Source organism: Oreochromis niloticus, unplaced genomic scaffold (genome assembly GCF_001858045.2).
Source record: "Oreochromis niloticus isolate F11D_XX unplaced genomic scaffold, O_niloticus_UMD_NMBU tig00008385_pilon, whole genome shotgun sequence".
Lineage (NCBI taxonomy): Eukaryota > Metazoa > Chordata > Actinopteri > Cichliformes > Cichlidae > Oreochromis > Oreochromis niloticus.
In genome coordinates this window covers 6,785-15,604 of record NW_020329160.1, presented here as the reverse complement: position 1 = coordinate 15,604, position 8,820 = coordinate 6,785, and the positions used below count along the sequence as shown (strand labels likewise).

Below are 8,820 nucleotides of genomic sequence, written 5' to 3'. Positions count from 1 at the left end.
CACGAAGAGAGGTTGAAACAGACTAAACTAACACACACGTGTGTGTGTGTGTGTGTGTGTGTGTGTGTGTGTGTGTGCACGTGTGTGTGCGTGAGTACAAAGCTAAAGCACGAAAATGAGTGCGACTGTTTGCGGATGGCACGTTATCTAAACACGGTGAAACAGCAAAGTCAGAGAAGAAGAACAAGCACCACAGCTAGCTCTGCGAGCCTGCTGCAGTGTGAAATGACACATTTGTGGGCGCTTCCCATGGTGGCGGCATGAAAAGAAGAAAAGGAGAAAGGATGGATGAGTTGGTGCTTAGCGGTGTTGTGCTAAAAAAATGATCGTCTTCCAAAACCGATCGCTCGTATTTAAACTGCTATAATAACTTGTTGGTCTATAATATGTGAAAACATATATCAAATGTATCCTTCATGGATGAAATCAAGTCATCTTGAGCCACAAACAACATTCCTATAACAAGGTAGAAGCTGCAATGAGTTTTTGGTAGTGACTTTTATATATGCTTTATTTATCTAGTTCCAAAAATGTGGTTGACGTTAAAAAAAAAAGTGTTTGTTAGTTTTTTAAAAAGCGTAATCTGTGCAAGAGGACAGCAGATGTTGCAAGAAATCTAAGAATAGTTGTTTAAAGTTATTTGAAGTGGACAAAGAGGATAAGGCGTTTGTAAACCCTGTTGAGGGAAGTCTATCTAGCAAGATATGTAAAGATATTGGAGATTAAAAAAGCCCCTAGGGAAACATAGGAAATAATTATTTGTCAGGCAATGACTTGTTGGCAGAAGAAGAGTGGTCCTTGGTAGCCATGACAAGAAGGAGGTCCTATAAATGGGGCTGGGCTGTTTGTTGCTGGCAGGTAAAAGAAAAAACACAGAGAAAAATGAAAATCAGGGGAAGTCCAGGCCTTGGAATTTTCACTCCAAGGTCCCCTGCCTGGACCTCCCCCTAGCAGATGAACATAGAGAGGTAGGGTAGGTGAGCCTAGGGCTCGAACCCGGGCCTCTATGTTACTAAGCTGCTAGCCCGGCACATGTCGCCACATGACGGGCAAACAAAAGCGGGAAAATTCCTCTATTTAAAGACCACAACGCGCACATCACGCACCCAGCCTTTTGGAAATGAGCTGGAGACCAGGCATTTTTGCACTCCAATACTTAGTAAATTTCACACACTCACACCTGATTTTTTCCCTGCACACCTCTTTGGTTTGGGCCTGTTTTCTTCCTTCGTTGATATATGTGTAACTGATACATGAGATTGGCCCTTACTGCTGTATGGACTGATATATAGGGTGCCTTAAAGGCCGCCTTAAAACTGTTTCCCTGAGCTTTTAATTGCGGCTTGAAAAAAGTAAAAAGAAATGAAAAAAAGAGAGAGAGAGAAAAATAGAGGCAGGCTTGAGCTTCGTCTTTCACTGTGGGCCTACCCTGCTGTAGCAGACGGACTACTATCAGAGACTCGAACTAGGGTCGTTAAACTCTGGAGTCCGAATGCTGGCCTCTTAACGCTGTACACCACTCAGCAGGGCGAGTAAACTTTGGAAAAAAAAGGACATTTATCTTTTGTCCTTCAATTTTTTATTTTTTTTTTTGTTATCGTTTTTCTAAATCTATTAAGCTTCTTGTGCAATATTGTTCCACACAAATTACACATGGACACCTAGCTATTTTTTTATTGGCATTCACAAAATGGGACTGGATGTTGGACGGCTTACCAAAGCCTTCCTGCTACCCGAATCCCTGCTTGGAAACCTGCTGGCCGCGGCAGCACCATGTTTTCACCACACTCTTCCGCTTCAGCTGTCTTTTTTGCCTCATGGCTATACCCACACTGACCACTCCTTCAATGAAGGTAAATACAAGCAGGTCATTCTGAAAACACACACAGCTTATCATCTTATCCTTCTACAACACCTAAAGCACTCTGTTCATTTCTTCGCTAGATTAGCCGCTAGCATACACGCTGCTGTGTTAGAGGCTTGTTGCTACCTAGTTAGCCATGCTGCACACCTGTTACTCTGTATTTGTCAATGATTCGGCACTCCTTCGGTTTTGTTATCCATTTTTAGACAGTAATGAGATCATCTGCACACTCCACAGAGCTCCAGAGTTACTGTTCATAGCAAAAGTGTAATGCTGTCCTTGGAGATTTTCACCTAAGACTGTGAGTGTGAGTGTGTAATGGATTTCAAAGTGTTTAAGTGTTCAGAGCACTCTACAGCCTGGTAAGGTGGCAAGTTTGAAAAGAGCAGCAGAAGGTATCAGTACTGTAGTGTAACTTGTTCTTTTCCTTTCCTAACAGTGAACAGAGTGCCGATTATTATCGACAGCTACGTCCACCCGGGGTGAAAGTAGTGTGGGAGACCATCAGGACCCAGCTGGGTTTCCTTGGTCCAGAGGTTTGGAGAAACCTCTTCCTTTTCTTTCATCACAGCTGTCCTGTGCCAGATGTTCTGTTGACCCACTGAGAGAGGCGTGTTTGAGAAAGATCAGGAAGACTGAAGCTCATGGTAGGAATGAAGGAGGACCTTGTGAGCTCCACCAGCAGCTCCCTCACAAGGAACTGTTCACAAGTCCACTGCAGGCACGCCCCAGAAGATGGATAAAGGCAGCGTTTCATGAAGACACTGGAACCAATCTATCTTCATAACAGTGAGTTTTATCAACCGGTCATATGCTCTTGAGACATAGTCTGGCGATAGCGATTATACACAAATTGTGGGTGTGTTTAAATTGTAGCAGCTATGTGGTGTAGCTTATAGCAACATGTACTGTGTGCTCTGGATGCTTGTAGGTGAAAGCAGCATAGTTCACTACAAAAAGCTTTCATGGTCACATTTCTGCCTCTATAAAGCAAAAATGTATCAGGAATTCATAGATCAAACTTTATGAGTCCCTCGGGTGGGTTCAGCCTATCATGCATTTTAATCTCCTTTCCAATAAACACAGAGTGACATGATTTGAAAGTTGAAATTGTTTCCAATTAACCAACTTGTTTCATTTGAGTTTATCTGATAAAAAAATGCTGGTAAGTAAGCTTGTTGCAGTATTGGATGTAAATTGTGTATGCTGCTGAAATATCTAACAGACCAAAATATTTTTCAGTGGTGAATGATATTAGGAAAACCCGTAGATCTTGTTTTCTAACTGCATTGTAAGTAGCAGACAATGAGGGATGGCGTTCAGCTGCAGTTAAAGAGGCTAATGTTTACAGCCGTACCCAAGCTGCCCCCTGCCTTTGGCCACACAGCTGTGTAAATACATTTGGCGAGGTGGCTTTTGGTCTGACTGTAGACTGAGTTTAAATGACAGTTGCACTTGCACTGGGTGACTGATCTCCATTTCCTGGACAGTAAAAGCAGGGTTTCCCTTCTTGGAGTTAGTCAAGTCAGATTTTAGGGTAAGTTAAAGAGGTTGTTGTCTATATTATGCTAAATGCTCATGCCTCCATGGATAATGCTGCAGTTTCCCAGACATGGATTAAGCCTAGTGCTAGGCTTAAAGTTGTTTAAATGGAGGTCTTCACTGAATTATTCTTTTAATCTGGGACTAGAAATAACCCATATCTGGGAAACCCTTTGAAAACATCTTTAGTAGGCATTATAAAAAAAAAAAACTTGCTGAAGTGCATTTTTAGAATAATTTGAAACATGAATTCTGTCCATGATTACTTTCAAGCAGACTTCTTCTAAAATTGCAAGGGTCATAGTTGCCTCGGTCTGTCATAGCGTTAGATGTTTGTACTTTAGCCCAGACAGATCTGTGTTAAACCACTGTGAGATATTGGTCATCTGTGTGCTTGTGCAAGTGTGTCTGAAACTGGGGGACCTGATCATAAATGTGTGTCTCCATTGAGCTACAAAGAAAAGTGCTTCAAAGTGTTGGTTCTGGCATATAAATGAGACAGACCCCAGTGAAATTTAACTGGGGTGATGGGTAAAAATGAACTCCTACCCACAGAAAGGCAGCAGCTCTCTGCTGTCTGTAGAGACAAGGTCAGAGTTTCTGACCGTCAATCATTTAGGGATGAAAAGTAATCTTTGCCTAAATGTAATAGTTGATTGCACTGCAGCACAGCTTTCTTGATGAGGAAGAGCAGCTGTGCTGTGATGTCAGCTTCAGCTGCCCAGCATGCACACCTGAAATGTTGGTGGTTTCAGTTGATGGGAAGAGAAAGCTATATCACTTTCAGCAAAATGAAAGGTGCTCATTGTCGATGTTCTTTGTTTTTGTGTCTTTATGCATATATTTCTATATACCTTCCATGGTTAGACTTTATTGTTTCTCTGATGTTGCTCTGATGGCCGTGACTTTTTTGATGGCGTCTTTGTTGCTGAATAGGGCTGCCACGATTAGTCGACTAGTCACGATTACGTCGACTATGAAAATCGTCGACGACTGATTTAATAGTCGACGCGTGGTTTGAAGCTTTGTAAGATCACAAAAGACGCAGGAATAAGTAGTAGGATTTAAGAGTGTAATAACGGACTGAAACAGAAGATGGCAGCACTGCATGTACAAGGATGCCAGCTGCCGTTACACTCCGAAGAAGAAGAAGAAGAAGAAGCAGCAGCAGTGTCCCAGAATTCATAGCGCGGCCCTGCTCAGTTTTCAACAATGGCGGCAGCTAGTTAGTTTTAATATTACTCTTATTAATCTTTCTGGGTCACAAAATAAACGTTTAACATATTTTCAGGCGAGAATGTAGCTGTGTAAACCTCAAATATCTGCTCAGTTTATCAAGACACCGCATATTTTCAAAAGCGCTCCGACGTTTTCGGAGACGTCTGTTACCCACTAGCTCCATAGCTAGCCGGGGGCAAGGCTCACTAGAGCCCGTGAGAACACCGGACTCCAGGCAAATCGTTTTCAAACGCACCACCGTCTTTCGCTACTCAGGTTGAACATATATAAGTCAGTTAGATAACTTAAAAATGTTATTGTTTGGCCTTTTTTTTTTTTTTTTAGTATTTTATTTGTTCCTGAGTAAATCGGTTTGGCTGAGATTAAAGTTATAGTTCATACACGGCCGAATAAACGTCAAGCAGACAACTGATTATCAGAAGTGTGAGATGTTCAGAATATACTCCGGTGTCCCGTTATATTTTAGATAGCAAGGAGTTTATTAAACTTTACCGAAACAATCTGTAAATCTCATTAAATTTAATAAACTATCATCTTGTCTTTATTTTTAGTTAGCACATACCCTAAACCAGGGTGCCCAATCCTAGTCCTCGAGAGCTACTGTCCTGCAGCTTTTAGATGCATCCCTACTCCAACATAGCTGAATCAAATGGTTTGATGACCTCTTCAGCATGTCATCAAGTTTGGCAAAGGCCTGATAACAAGACATTCATTTGATTCAGGTGTGTTGGAACAAGGATGAATCTAAAAGCTGCAGGACAGTAGCTCTCGAGGACTAGGATTGGGCACCCCTGCCCTAAACACTTAAAACTGTAAGCTAATGTTATATAAGAGCAGATGCTGCTGGTGCAATAAGCTGTACGTTTTACGTCCAATGGATGCATGATCCGATTAGTCGACTAATCGCAAAATAATCGGTGACTAGTTGACTATCAAAATAATTGTTTGTGGCAGCCCTAGTGGACTTTGATTCCAAGTTAATACTAGCTAGTGTTTCTCACTGGTTTTTGGGCGGTGGAGTAAAAGGGATTGGTTGCTGGCTGTTTGTAATGTTAGCCTTGTCTTTGCTTTCTTACAGGCAGGATAAAGACATGGTGATAAATGAGTGTGTGGGCCGTCTGCTGAGGACCAGGAGCTCAGGACACTCAGACGGGGGCGTCGCAGCAGGAGTCACCGCGCACCACAATCCTCTGCTGTTCTGAGATGTCACACTCCTGCCTGCACATAGAAACCACAGTGAAGTCAAAGTTCCACCTGCACCTCCACCTGTTCTTGCAACAGCATGAACACTGACAGAGGTGAGACAGCAGAAGAGTTTTTGTCTATTTTTTGTTTTGTTTTGTTTTTTACTAAGTTAAGGAATTAAGTGAAGAAGAGTGATTAAATAAATTGTTTCTTGCAGTTTTGATTTAATGATTGTGTTTAGGATTATTTCAGAAACATGTTTAGAGATCTTTGTAAGCCTGTATTTCCTTTAAAAGAAGGGAAGCACTTCTTCATTCTACAGAAAAGGTGACACATTACAGATGACTTCATAAAAACCACAGTGAGCCAGTTGGATAAACAGCAGCCTAATCAGACTTCTGCAGAGTCTCAAAGTTTTTTTGGAGTCTGCTTCTTGTGTCCAACAGGACGAATTCTGTCCATAAACAAAGGATTTGAAAATGTACCCATTTTTGTTTTCGTTTTACTTTTGCTGATCTGACACCACTTGTGCCAAAAATCCGGACAAATGTCATTTGACCAAGGAGCAAATCTGAGCCAAATAGACTGATCATTTTTTTTCACGTGGCGTCTCATCAGAGGACACTTTTCCTTTTCCAAGCTCCTGTAGAACTGGCAGAAAAATCCTGGAAGCGCTGTCTGAATTCTGTTTCGAGACATGTAATCACAGACACACATTTCCCTTTTTTAGCAGAAAGGTTGGCCTGTGGATAAGCAGTTCTGATCTTGGACAGTGTGGGGAAGTGCACAACGTTGAAGTTGCGCAGTTGTGTCTTAAAGAGATTGAGCTTCACACAAAATGCTTTCATGTGCGCATAAAGTTGTGGTACAAGCTGCTCTTTCCCTTGTAGGCTCTTGTTCAGGGTGGTTAAATGATCAGTAAGATCAACTAAAAATGCAAGGTCTGCCAACCATAGAGGGTCATTCAGCTCATGAAGAGGTCGGTCCTTCTCTTTCAAAAATGGTCAATTTCTGATCTCAGGGAGTAAAGACGCTTCAGCACGGCACCGCGGCTTAGCCAGCGCGCCTCCGAGTGGTAGATCCCCATATTCAGCATCCGCATCAGAAAGGAAAGCCTGAAGTTCTCCGTGGTACAGTCCACTTGCTCGAATTATGTTGACAGTTTTTACAATAGTGTTCATTACATCTCCAAGATTGACTGTCTTGGCACAAAGGGCTTCTTGGTGAACAGTACAGTGCATTTCAACAGCCTCACCTCCAGCCTCTTTCACCTCAGCGCACATCGTAGACGCCATTCCTTTGTGTGCACCCGCCATAGCTGGAGCCCCGTCTGTTGTATCTTCACACAGCTTGTCCCATTTAAGTCCCATTTTGTCAATTGAGTCTGACACAGCTTCAAAGTATCCATACCTGTTGTTGTGCCTTTTAGACTCTTAAGATCGAGCAGCTCCTCTGTAACTCCACGTCTTGCGAGGAGTTGGGCCACCTCATAGCTGGCTATTGTAGCCTTTTCCTGGACTTTTTGAGCACAAAAAAAATACTGTTGCTGACCCTGCAGGACAGCTACCATTTGCTTTACTTTCTGCTCTCGCTCAGCACCAGTGTAGGATGCATAGACCTGATGTTTGGTTTCATAATGACGTCGTACATTACACTCTTTCATAACTGCCACAGTTTCAGTGCAGATAAAACAGACACTTCCCTTGAATTCTTTGAAGAAATATTCACTCTCCCACCGTGTCTGAAATTTTCTGCACTCACTTTCTACCTTTCGCTTCTTTGGTTCTGCCATGTTCAGTAACTTGGGGTAAATTTCTTCTAGGATTGTCCTTTTTGGTGGAGCAACTGCCTTGATCAACAGCAGCTCCCCCTGGTGTTAAAACTAAGAAGTGCCATACACTCAAGCAAAAGTTGAAGTGCGGGCCAATTAAAAATGGACCGCGGGCCGTAGTTTGGACACCCCTGCTATAGACATTAGCACACACTCCAACAGGTTTTCATCCTCTAGAGTCACTTGGATGACACTGAAAACACTACGTCCAGATAAACTCCGTGTATATAGTGTATTATCTTACAAAAATACAAACAAATATAAACAAGTATTTTATTTTCTAAATGTAATGCTTCCTTTTAGGAGGAAGGTGGAGGCGCAGCTCCAGCAGAGCAACACCAGAGGTGTGTGGAGAGGACTGAACACCATCACTGGACGGAGCACTGTGAGCGGAGGGGTCCAGAGTCTGGAGACCAGGTTCTGGCTAACAGATTGAACCAGTTGTTTAACAGGTTTGATTCAGTAGCCCTTCCCTCCCCCATCCACCAGAGCTCGTCACACCTCTCTGCAACCCCCCACAGCACCGGGGACATGAAATGCACCTCACCTGTCCCCCTTTTCCTTCAACCACTCTACTGGGTCTAAGTCGTCTCCACCTGCTACGGCGGCTGAGATCCTTTGGGGTGAACAGGACAGTCCTAAGGACATTTTATGACACTGTGGTGGCGTCTGCTGTTTTCTATGCTGTGGTCTGCTGGAGTGGTGGAATGGCAGAGAGGGACGGGGGGAAACTCAACAAGCTGGTCAGGAGGGCCAGCTCTGTCCTGGACTGTCCGCTGAAGTCCATCGAGCAGGTTGGGGAGGAGAGGATGTTGTCTAAGCTAACATCCATCATGGACAACACCTCCCACCCCCTGCATGAGACTGTACGAGCACTGAGCAGCTCCTTCAGCAGTGGACTTTTACGCCCACAGTGTAGGAAGGAGCGCTACTGCAGGTCATTCTTACCAGCAGCTGTCAGACTCTATAATGCAGCTTAACATTCCTTTGGTCATCTTACTCACCAGCTTGTTAGTTACTCTACATTTTATACATATCTCCGTACAATTTGCTCAATTTTTCTATACATATTCTGTACATTGTTACCTGTATATACGAACTTTGGTTGCTTACGTTCATAGGACCACCCTGTGTCTTCCTTTATATTTTATTTTCCCTT

General features: G+C 43.1%; 1 long non-coding RNA gene across 2 annotated transcripts; it reads left to right on the top strand.

Annotated features, from left to right (window-relative positions):
• The first annotated feature begins 1,425 nt into the window (after positions 1–1,425).
• LOC109199007 (uncharacterized) lies at positions 1,426–8,007 on the top strand. 2 transcript variants are annotated; one of them, XR_003218523.1, is made up of 4 exons: positions 1,426–1,853; positions 2,071–2,653; positions 5,724–5,943; positions 7,965–8,007. It is a non-coding gene; the product is annotated as an uncharacterized LOC109199007 (long non-coding RNA). The 2 variants fall into 2 exon arrangements; XR_003218522.1 differs by lacking the exon at positions 1,426–1,853 and having other exon boundaries at positions 2,026–2,653.
• The last annotated feature ends 813 nt before the right edge of the window (positions 8,008–8,820 follow it).